Genomic DNA, 10,626 nt, shown 5'->3' with positions numbered 1-10,626 from the left:
CTTGTCTTGCCGGGCCATTCATTATTTTACCTTGCAGGGCTAACAGCTGGGTATGAGTGATGACTATTTTTCTTTTCTGGTAGTATATGCATAGAACCTTTCAGCAATATGAAAGCTAGTCAGTAGGGATGAAACTTTCAGGTCAATATCAACTTCATTCCTTCATGTTCTATGATAATGTGGCAATAGTGTCTAACAATCAAGTTCTGGAGGGTGGTCTCTAGTGTCTACGAGGGGAATTGTCCAGTTACACAGCACCCCATTATTTATATGTATGAGTATCTGTATCTCTGTATGTGTCTATGCACATACAGATTCTACAGTAGTAGTTTTCCATGTGACTTTTTTGAAATGTCTTCATTGTAAGTTATCCCTCCCTATTTTCCCTCTCCTACTGTGACCTCCCCTCTACATTTCAATTTAACTCTTCCATTTCTCTTAGTTCAATTTAACCCTTTATAGCAGTGCATTGTATCTCTTCTGACTGTTGTATCTTAAGAATACTTGAAATCTGAGATGGTTACATTCCCTGTAGTTTTATGTTATAGGATTGTTTTTGCTATCCCGAGTCTTTTGTGTTTCAGTATTAAACTTAAGGTGCTTTTCAGTTTCAGTAACATACTGTTTTGGATTTTTGATGGAGACCAGATTGACTCTTTTTGTAGGATGGATATTTGTACAATATTAATCCCAATGATCCAGTAGCCTAGGAGGTCTTTCTACCTCCTGGTATTTGCTTCAATTTATTCCTTTAGTGTTTTAAAGTTTTCACTGTGCAAATCTTTCACATCCTTAGATTTACTCCAAGACAGTTTTAATTGGCATCATAATGTTTCTTTCTATTCACATTCTAAATTACTGCTGATGTCAAGTCTTAAGGTAGCCATTATCAAAATCCAAGATGACCAAAGAATTGGTATCATATCCCAAGGTATATGGAGTGAACTTGAAAGTAATTTGTTGGCACTTGAAGGAAAACATCCTTTCCCAAACTAAGTCAAGTGAGTCATCCATTGTTTATTTTTAGAGGAAAGAAATAGCAGGATTTGACTTTTAGTATTTCATTCATAGGAAAGAGAAGATTAAATGACTAAAGTCTAGAAAGAAGATTTTAAGAATGAAATCACTAAAATAGTGGAAGAAAAGTGATTCTATTAATAATATAAGTGATACCTTTGATTGATAGCACATTCTAATACCATCCCAAGACTACATCTAATATTTAAAGCAAATTACGTATTATCCTTGTAAAGAAAGATGGCAAATGACGTTAATAGATGTGTGTAGCTCGTGTAAGATCACAAGGAGGTGTAGCTGTGCTAAACATCCAGAGTTTAAATGTAGGACTTACTTTCCATCAATTGGCTAGTCTCCAGGGGCCAGATGAACACCACCTTCCAAGATAATCTAATAATGATTACGTGTGTTACCAAAATCAGTGTTTTTGATAGCAACAAGTTATAACTTGCAGAATCATATCTGCGTTTTAATGCCAAATAAGACAGAAGAAAAATGACATAAAGAGGAAACATTTTTTCCAGTAACTAGGACAACACGCTTATAAAGGAAATATCAGTCTTTGTATATTTGGTCTTTGACTATGTACTTTCATTACAGAAATTATTTATTTAGCACTTACGATGCAGGAATTGCAAATATATTTCCTCTTTAGTAATATATAATGACTAGGAAGGGATTCTAGAAAATGCTGTACCATATTGATATAACTATACACTGTTACCCCATATTTTTGGAGATAAAAAACAAAGGGTTAATCCAAAAATCTGAAAAAAATAAAGAATACTTTGACTCATATCCACTGGCATAATTATTTTCAGGTCTCCTTTGCAGAGCCAGTAATCTGAGCCTCCTAGCAGAAATGAAGATGAATTTACAGTGGGAAAAACACCACTTAGAACCTTGAAGTAGCTTCAGAGCCTTTGGAATTGAATGAAAAAACCTGATGTTTTTGAACTGTTCAACACACACACACACACACACACACACACACACACACATCTCAACAACTTTATAGTGGTAGAGACTAAAGTCAATAGGAAGCCCTTACACTGTAAAAATTCCCCAAGTATTCTCATGGGATGAAGCACTGCAGCTCAGAGGAAAGAAAGAGCACCCCAATGTAGTTTTCTTGCCTGCCTCTTAGGCTAAAATCATTCTGATGCAGTCATCTGGCTTTAGAACCATGCATTTCCTCTCAAGAATCTTTGTAAGTTTTCTTCTCTTTAATTTTGTCTCACATGCACGTTTTTTACTTTATGAAACAAAAATGGAATATTTCATGCTACTTCTGTTAAAATTTCAAAAACGGATAGTCTCAGTGGTGTTCAACAGTCTGTGAAACACTTTACCAGAAGATTATTGTTAAGACTGAACATTAGATGGAAATTTATTCATTTAAAATATTTAGAAGGGAATCAAATGCCTGGCTGCACACTGTGATATGGCACTTAGGAAGAACTCTGCTCTACGTCTCTCCCTTTATATATGATAAAAATATAGCACTGACTACATAGCTTGTGACCTCAGTGGAAAAAGAAGATGTAGGACCCTTATTAAAAAAATAAAAATTTCAATATACTATTAAAAATACATTAAGCCAAATGTAACTTTACACACATGCAAACAGTCCTGTCTGTGTGTCATTAATATTTATAAAATATTTAGTTATGAAGCTTGGCCAAGGATCGATCAGTATTGTCTTAGTCAGGGTTTCTATTCCTGCACAAACATCATGACCAAGAAGCAAGTTGTGGAGGAAAGGATTTATTCAGCTTACACTTCCACATTGCTACTCATCACTAAAGGAAGTCAGGACTAGAACTCAAGCAGGTCAGGAAGCAGGAGCTGATGCAGAGGCCTTGGAGGGATATTCTTTACTGGCTTGCTTCCCCTGGCTTGCTCAGCCTGCTCTCTTATAGAACCCAAGACTACCATCCCAGGGATGGCACCACCCACAATGGGCCCTACCCCCTTGATCACTAATTGAGAAAATGCCTTACAGTTGGATCTCATGGAGGCATTTCCTCACCTGAAGCTTCTTTCTCTGTGATAACTCCAGCTTGTGCCCAGTTGACACAAAAAAAACAGCCAATATAGGCATCAATGCTGAACTGCCAGCTGGGGTAAGATGAAACTTATCTAATGACTAGGGATGATGCCTCTAGTATTTACCTTCTCTGCTTTTATATTATACATGTTATACTTTCCCTCCTCTCTTAAACCATCCTTCCCAATGCTGTTTCTAGATTTTTTTTTAATTCAATAGGTGCTTAAGTCAAATACATAAAAGTAGAAGATGGAAGCTAAGATGATGTGCCTGTGAGGGAGAACATGTAGCTTTTGCCTTTGGAGTCTGGGTTACCCAGCTAATTATCATTTTTTCAGCTTTGCCCATTTATCTGCAAAATTCAGAATTTCATTTTTATTTATGGCTGAGTAGAGTTCCACTGTGTATACACACTACATTTTCACTGTCTATTCATCAGTCGATGATAGTAAGTCTGATTTCATTTCTTAGCTGTTGTGACTAGAATGGCAGTGAACATGGATGAATGATTATCTCTGCAGTAATATACAGACACTCTGAAGAATATGTCAAGATTGGTAGTGCTTGGTCACATGGCAATTTTATTTCTGAATTTTTGAGGAACTTACACGATGTTTTGCACAGTGACTGTACATGTTTATATTTCTACTAACAGCAAGTAAGGGTTCTACTTTTTACACAATTTCATTAGCCTTTGGTTGATTGGATTCCTTGATGTGACAGTTTGAATGAGAATAGCCTTATGTATTTGAATGCTTAGTCCCCAGTTGGTGGAAATGATCGGGAAGTATTTAGGAGGTATGACCTTCTTAGAAGAGGTGAATCACTTGGTGCAGGCTGCAAGGGATCAAAAGTCCATGTCCATTCCCAATGAGTTCTTTCTCTGCCTCATGGTTAAGTTTTGCTCCATTGCTGTGTCTTCCTGCCTACTGCCTTGTTTCTCACCATGCTATTCAAGTACTAAACTAACCTTTTGAAACTACAAATATCGATAAACTCTTTCTTTTATAAACTGCCTTGGTCATGGTGTCTTCTCACAGCAATAGAAAAGGAGCTAAGGTTCTTGTTGATATCTAGATTTTCACTAGAGGGAGAGAATTGGAAGGGGATAAGAGAGGGCAGGAGGCAAGAGTGCCCAGAATTCATTATATACACACATGAAACTGTCCAAAAACCACATTTAATTTAAAAAATAAGGCTAAGATTCATAGCAAATTTACAAGAGAACAGATTTTGGCTAAATACAGAGTAAACCTAAAAGAAAAATGAAGTTTACTTGGAGGCTGTCTGGAAAGTAAATAATGTTCCTTGTCCTTAAAATCATCTTGCTCACTCAGAGCAGGAGAGCTGATATTTGTGGATGTTGTAAAGGTGTTCTTGCATTACCTGAATAGGTGGGTAAAGTGGTTAAGAACATTCTACCCACCCAATTTAGTATTATTTCCATAACCCCGAATTATCTTTAAAGGCTTAATCCCTACAGCTAGGCTCCTTGACAAACAAAGCATTCCCATATTTGCTCCCAGTGTTTTGCAATGCAGATGTCAGCAATTATCCGAGTTCAACTCTTTCTGAATCGTGGATGTATATGTGTTTTTATGCATGGTCTCCATATATAATACACTCCTCAATTAGAAAAAAAAAATAAGTCTGACTTTCTTGCCCATGAAAAATCACAGTTTAAATATAATCACAAGTATGCATTTAAGTTAAAAGGATGGGTTCAGTGGGAAAGGACACTTGCTGCCAAACCTAATGAGCTGACTTTGGCCCCTTGAATTAACACAGGAGAAAAAGAACCAACTATCAAAATTGTCCTCTTCACACATGTGCTGTGCACATACACACTAAATAAGAAAATAAAATGATGAATGAACTTGCCCATATTTCTCACTCTAGTGTGTGGTGTTACAATAAATGAGTTTGTCTCTTCTCTAATCATCTCTTATTTGCTCAAGTATACAAATGTGGTGAGAAGCCTTTGGAAAATGTATTTAATCACCGTGGCTCTGTCTTCTGCCAGTTCTCCCAATTTTTGCTCCAGCATGTTCCCTAAGCCCTAAACACGTGGATTTATTATATGTATTTGATTTGTCCAACAGAGTTGCATCTCCATGTTATTTGGAGAGAAGGAACTAATGTTAAAATTTCAATTCTTTTAAGTACTGCTTACTCTGATCACTTTTACACCCAGACCTAATGTCCATATGTGGTGATGCTGCTGCACTGGGAGAGTGTTATGTCCTAGGATGAGACAGGTGGGCCTGATATAGCTGTAGCAGAGTGAGTCTCTATGTCTCTGTTTCCTGTACCTTTTCTTGGACTTGTTTCTCCTCTTGTTTGTTTTATCCCATTCTGATATGCTTGTTTTTGTTTTATTGTATTTTCATTTCATTACTTTTCCTTAAATGTCTGTTTGTTTTCTAAAGGGAGACAGAAAGGGGGTGGATCCATATGGGAGGGAAGGGGAAAAATGAGGAGGAGTAGAGGCTGGGGAAATCATGATTAGGATAGATTATGTGACCACCCCCCAAAATGATTTTCAATAAAAAACCACTCATACATATAAAATAAAAATAAAGATAAATAAGTATTTTAAAAAGCAGGCATCATAATCTATCAAACTTGGAAATCCAGATTTTGATCCTGGGAAGTGGAATCATGGAATATCTGGCAACAGTGAAGTTCTGAATTTTCACTTATCAGTGGCTACATGCAGCTTGACCTCAAGAACAGGATGAGGGCACGATGGTGAAGCTAGTGCTCAGTTTGGATACTACAGCACTGACTTCTCCATGGACCATTTGTCTTTATCAGACTCTTATTGAGAAATAAGAGTTCTTCTCCCAGAGAGTCTGAGAGAAACCAGCATCTTTGGGAAGCTACTTCTCAGAGTCATCAGAAAGCTTGTGTCTTCACAAGATAGATTAGAAGGAGTTTTTCATGTTTACTGAATCTGGCTCATTGTCATCTTCAGGATCCAAGTGAGGAATGCTCTAGACATACAGATCATAACACAAGGAAGTAGAATGGAATGAATTCCCTCATATGCTCTTCAGAAATCAAGGAAGAAATAAGAGACTCTGCTGGATTTCATGAAGAGGGTGCAAATATGAGCCCTGAAGAGTGTGACCTGGCCTGCATAGATGAAAATGCTGCTCATAGATCCAGTGCAGCTTTGCCCTTCATGTCTTATCATGCTGGTCATTATTGTATTTTTCAGGATCATTACTGGTAAGTCTGCTGATAACATTTCCCCCTTAGGTCAGTTGGCATAGCACTTTCTAATACAGTGAGAGCTACCCAACAGGCAGGAAGCTTCATGGGAAGTCTCCATGTCCTGTGACCAGTGTATGTAGTGTCTTCAGCAATAGGGCCTTTTCATCAAGTATTTATGGCAGCTCACTAATGTCAGGAGGTACAGCTGTGGGCAGCCCATACACAGGGATGGATGTCCCTTCTGTGTACTTTAGATCAAAGGTTGTATTAGTTTAACTTAGAAGGTATCTATAAATACTTGCAAGTTCATCCTCATGAATTTGGAAACAATGTCACAGATGACACTGAAACATTGTAAGAAATAACACCTGCTCAAAACTTTTTGTGCAGGAATTATGGACTCTTAGATGGTGAACTCACAATGCCAAGATGTTTACAAAGCTAACTATGGAACCCTAGGGATGCTCATTACAAGCTTCACTCCAGTGGTGGAGGCTCTATTTGCATTACAATATGAAGCATGCACTGTCCACGGGAATAAGTGTTTTATTTATGATTAAAAATGGAATTATTGACTCACTATTTTTCTCAATTTCTATCTCTATATTATTTGATAAAATATCACTGTCTTTGGTAATATTTGGTGGCATGTGTATCCAATTCCTTCCATGACTATTATATAGTTCATACACTTATATGTCTGAGTGTTGAGAAGATGGTTTGTAGCAAATTTAGATAACGGGTAGGTGCCCATTGGCTCCATTTGGCTTTAGAGGAAGGAAAGTAACAATTACAACTATCTTAACAGTAATATCTTGGACATTTTTTCACAGTGTACCATGACAAACAAGCAATCAACTCTGATTTGCATTATTTATAAATTCCTATGTAAATGTACACATGTACATGCATGCATAGAATGAAGCAAATGTTCTAGAAAGGATAAGAGAAATAGAGCCACCTTTAAAAATATTGTGTTACAATATAATATTTTCAGTGCATTCTTATTTATAGACCTGGCTACAATAAGTGTTGATTTAAAACATAGAACCAATTTATGACTTTTTAATAGAGTTGCTGTTAGTTGAAGGCAAACATGAGTTTTTCAGAATTTTCTGTAGCCTGTTTTCTCCCAACCAATTACAGGTGAGTGAATCTAAGGATAGAATAATATCAAGAGGGGAGCATAGGGAAGCTGGGAAAGACTGTGTGACAGCAGTGCCCTTCTTTGTACTTGGAGCTTTCGGTTCAAACAGATCAGTTATGTTTTTACCAACGTCACTTTTATACACAGAGAGGGAAACAAAGGCAAAGTCATTTCAAAACTTGCTCTGACTTTTGAGCTACACAGCTTTAACTTTGGGAGAGAGAAAACAACCGACCAACGTGTATAGCTAGTCTTCACCTGCTATAGAACTTAGGTTTGGCAACAAGACAGGTCAAGTTTCAAGCTGACTACTTATTCAGGGCAGGTTTTGTACTGTGTAGTCAGTCTTTCCAGGCACTGGTCCTTCTGGAAGCACACTGAGTGTCAACATCACAGCAGCAATAGGTTCCGTGAGGACAGAAGGTTTGCAATTACTTTTTGATGCTTCTCACAAAGAAAAATGCCTGCTGACAGACTTGGGATGCTTTAAAGCTGAAAAGAACAACATTATTACCAACACGACTCCCCATCCCCTCAAAAAAAAAAAAACAAACCCAGAATAATAAACAAACAACAACAACAACAACAAACCCAAGAAACCAACAAAACAAAAATAGTTCAGGGAAAGTTAGACCACACAAGCAAGAGCACCTAGGAAAAAGTTGAATTTTTCTTAAGCGGTAGAGACATAGCTACCCAGATTTTTATTTTTCAATGCTTCTACCGCACATAGAATTTCAACTCTGCTTTCAAATTGGGATAGAGAGAATGCACAAAGGAATGAAGGAGGTTATGAAGGAGGTCACTTCTTTCTTTCTCTCTCTCACTCACTTTCTTTCTTTCTTTCCCTTTCTTTCCTTCTTGTTTGTTTCTTCCTTCCTTCCTTTCTCTCTCTCTTTCTCTCTCTCTTTCTTTCTTCCTTCCTTTCTTCCTTCCCTCCTTCCTTTCTTTCTCCCTTTCCTTTTAATTGAATGTAGATTCTTCTCTCATATAATACATTTTCCCCTCTCTCGGCTCCTCCCACTCCCATCCACTCTCCCCTGAATCCACAACCTCTTTCTTCAGAAAGCAGCAGGCTGCCTAGAGACAATAACAAAACCTGATAAAATAAGATGATAAAATAAAACATGATAAAATAAAATAAGACAAGGCAAAGCCCTTATGTTGATGTTGGACAGAGGAACCTAACAGGAAGAAAAGAGTCCCAAGAGCAGGTAAACAAGTCACACACACCTGGAGCTAGTGGAGCTAGGAGCTCCACTAATGCTAACAGCCACAACATATAGGAAGAGGACCTGGTGCAGACCCCTGTAGGCCCCATGCTTGCCACTTTAGTCTCTGTGAGCCCACATGTATACTACTTACCTGATTTTCCTCCTGTCCTTCATTTTCTACACCCCCACCTATAATCTTTTGAGTTACTCTTCTCAGAATTCCAGCAGCCCCAAGGGGAGGAACCCAATGGAGACTTCCAATTTGGACACTTTCTCTCATAATATGCGTAGCGATGACTGCTTTCTTCATCTGCTTGTTTCTGCTACTTGAAGGAAGCCTTTCTAATGATGACAGGACAAGGCACCAATTTACTTTTTTAAATTCAGGTAAAAAATTTGTTTGTTTGAAGGAAAGCTTCAGAAACAAATAGGAATCCTGCCATTAAACAAACAAACAAACAAACATGTTTCACAGAGCAAAGCAAGAGGTTGCTTGAAAATGCAACTGGGAAGAACTATCAAAATGTAAGACATGTCACTGCCGTAGTTTTCAGTTTTGTCTTTAGGCTAGTCAAGTATATAGGCCATGCACTTTTATATGAGACTTTGCTTTTCCAGACTCATGAATGCATTTAATTCAGTCCTCTATTATTTTTGCCATATTGTTCAAGATCCAAAGAGACCTACTTATTTGATGATACATCATCACAACTATAGGCTCTCCTCTTGCTAGGAGGGAAGAGGCTATCAGAGTAATGGGTTATAATTAAATTGTGGGAAATTGGTTATTTTCTTCCTGAAGCCAAACTCATATCACCCCATTAGCGTGGGAAAGACATTTCTTTGTTAGTGCATCTCTTGATCCCCAAACAGTAATAACAGCATGTTGATTGCTCCATAGAAAGATCACACATGCTGATTATCCAATCATTAGTGTGCATTATGTGCTTTGTTTTCCCCCTCTAGAGTGACTAAGGTTCGAGCCAATTTGTCTCTTTGTTCTTTTCTTTTGTAACCAGTGACTGTTTGCAGAAAAAGAAATCTGGTGTTTGGATGAGACTGAGTTCTTTTACTTGGAGATCACATACATGACTGGCCTCTTAGGACATTCCTCCAGCCTTCTGAACAGTGCTTTGGATCTACAGAGGATAGGGCAGACTTTCAAAAAAACATGGACTAGCCTTATACCTAGATGTGTGAAATGACTCAAGAGGTTCTGTGCTTTATGCTAGCAATGTTAAGGTTAATTATGTGTTCTACTGACTTTTGTGTGGAGGCGTTGTAATGGAGAGGAGAGAAAGTGGTATAGAGTGTTCAGTTTAAACAGCTTAACAGACAACAGTATATCTTATTAAAACTTGAGAAAAATTCCAATGGAAGATTCTTTTTGTACAGTCACTGACTTGTGTGAAGACGTCACACAGCAAGCAAAACAAGTACTTGGTTTTGTGTAGTAGTTGCCAATGGGGAGAGATCAGCACGAGAGAAATCACATATTCTCCACATGTATGGAGATTTCTTTGGGGCTGAGCATGGATTCTGGGATGTGGGTTATAAGAGCTTTTAAGGTACATGAGTAAGGAAGCAACAGTTCATCTTCAGATTGATCAAGGGATGGGATAGAATTGTGAGACACTAGCAGAATTATGGCTCTAATCAAATCCATGAGTTTAGCATCTCTAGTTAGGGAAGCCTCAGTTGTCTCCTACTGTACTACAAAGTTTGGGGTCTGAGCCTTACAGTTGGGCCTATGACTTAGTGGCCATGCTTCTTTCATTGTCTTATGTTTCAAGGATAGAGACAAGAAGCATTGTGATTATCTGGCTGCTTTTCCAGAAGGCCACATCCTTACTCTTGAAGTTCACCAAGACTGAGTTCCATAAACACTGCTCATGCCTGAGTTTCAAAGAGATTTTAAGTAGGTTAATTCTCTTTCTGGGAGGCCAATCAGTAGGCATTTGTTATTCTTTTTTTTTTTT

This window comes from Mastomys coucha, unplaced genomic scaffold (genome assembly GCF_008632895.1).
Source record: "Mastomys coucha isolate ucsf_1 unplaced genomic scaffold, UCSF_Mcou_1 pScaffold23, whole genome shotgun sequence".
NCBI lineage: Eukaryota > Metazoa > Chordata > Mammalia > Rodentia > Muridae > Mastomys > Mastomys coucha.
The sequence above is the reverse complement of the archived record's forward strand: the minus strand, read 5'-3'. Positions refer to the sequence as shown.